This window comes from Rutidosis leptorrhynchoides, chromosome 4 (genome assembly GCF_046630445.1).
Source record: "Rutidosis leptorrhynchoides isolate AG116_Rl617_1_P2 chromosome 4, CSIRO_AGI_Rlap_v1, whole genome shotgun sequence".
NCBI classification, from domain to species: domain Eukaryota; kingdom Viridiplantae; phylum Streptophyta; class Magnoliopsida; order Asterales; family Asteraceae; genus Rutidosis; species Rutidosis leptorrhynchoides.
This window is the reverse complement of record NC_092336.1, coordinates 320,347,124-320,349,070: the sequence shown is the minus strand read 5'-3', so window position 1 is coordinate 320,349,070 and position 1,947 is coordinate 320,347,124.

Here is a 1,947-nt window from a genome sequence, read left to right as displayed (position 1 = left end):
ATTGCAAATATGAGTTCCACATCCAGTGTCTAATACCCATGTATTAGAAGAAGTAATACTTAGCTCTATATATACCATATATATATTACCTGAGGTTTGCCCTGCATCCCTCTTGTCCTTCAACTCCTTAAGGTAGACCGGACAGTTTCGTTTCCAATGACCCATCTCACCGCAACCGAAACATGGGTCTTCCTTGGGGTTTGCCTTCTCGGCTACCTTTTGCTTCTTAGCCTTGTTGATGGTTGGGGTAACCATCTTCCCTTTCCCTTTGCCTTGATAGGCGGGTCCTTTTCTCTTAGTCACCTTTGGCTTAGAGGTCTTACTTTTGGACCCACCTTGATCGATTGCCAACACGGGTAAAGCCCTTTTACCCATGCTAGTTTCCGCCGTCCTAAGCATACCATGAAGCTCACCTATACTCTTATCCATCCCATTCATGTTGTAATTTATTACAAATTGATCAAACCTCTTTGATAGGGAGTTAAGGATAAGATCGGTGGCTAACTCATTAGATATGTTAAGGCTAAGACGGTTAGCACGATCGATAAGGCTTTTCATCTTAAGTACATAAGATGAAACCGATTGGGTGTCGTCCATACGACAAGCATGAAGCGCCCGAACCGTTTCGAAACGCTCAACACGTGCTTGTTGGAGAAACATCTCCTTCAATTGTGTTATCATGTCGTATGCGCTATGATGCTCGAAATCCTTTTGGAGTTCGGGTATCATAGTCCCAAGCATTAAGCATGAGACTTGAAGGGAGTCGTGGTAATACTTATCGTAAGAGGCCATTGCCTCCACATCACTCTCATCCGGTTGATCGGGAATGGGGTCCTCAAGCACATACATTTTATCCTCTTGTTTGAGGACAATCCGAAGATTGCGGAACCAATCCATAAAGTTTGTATGGTTGAGTTTATCTTTCTCGAGGAGAGACCGCAACGATAGGTTGTTAAAGTTAAGTGGTGCGTTGTTCATGTTGTTGTTGTTATTAGCGGCCATCTACAAAATTCAACAAAGTTCTTTTAAGTATTGATTTCAAATTTAATAAACAATACCCTTTTAATTTGTTTTATTAAATATTAGAATCCAACGGTAAATCAAATTTCGGTTAGGTGACCTTTATCCCGTCATTTGATTTAGCTAGGTAGTCTTAATGACAATTGCAATCCTTTTGCAACTTCTAAGTTATGGGATCATGCAATCCTTTTGCATGGCATATTAATCCCATCAACGCCTATTTGTTCCTCATGCTTCGGTGACCCTAAGTTCATGATTCCCAAATCAAGTCGTCCTACTTGTGTAGACATGTAGACTTAACATACAAGTGGTTAGGTGACCTTTATCCCACATGTATGCGAAGTGTACCTTATTCACATTAGTTCACTCATGACGGTTAGGTGACCTTTATCCCATCAAGAGATTCCTAATATGTCTAAGTGTTTCCACAAAAGGATGGCGTTTAACTTGTTTGCCTTGTTTTAGTTAAGGGATTTTAAGTTTTCATAAATTCTAGTTTAAGAAAACATTTGCCATACACTAACATGCATTTAGTGTATGGTCCTTATGAAAATCCATTTTCATGTCTATAAACCATTTTATATATATGATCCTAATCATGATCTTAATAACCATTTATTAATGTCCTTTTAGCCATTTTTAATTTAACCAATTAAATTTCCATTTTGCTTGTTGTTAACTTGTGTGATTAACTTGTAGCATACAAACATACAATCCACATAATCATACAAAACAACCACGCATGCAAAATCATATGTTCACAATCAAGCCATATTGGTAGACATTTGTTTAGCCGAAAACAAATGCCACCGGATAAGGGGTAATTACACAAAGTAGGAGATTTCAAATCTCCCACTTAACCTTGCATCCAAATGCTTCTTCATGTGTTCTTCAAGTCTTCATCATTCTTCATCATTTTACAAAATA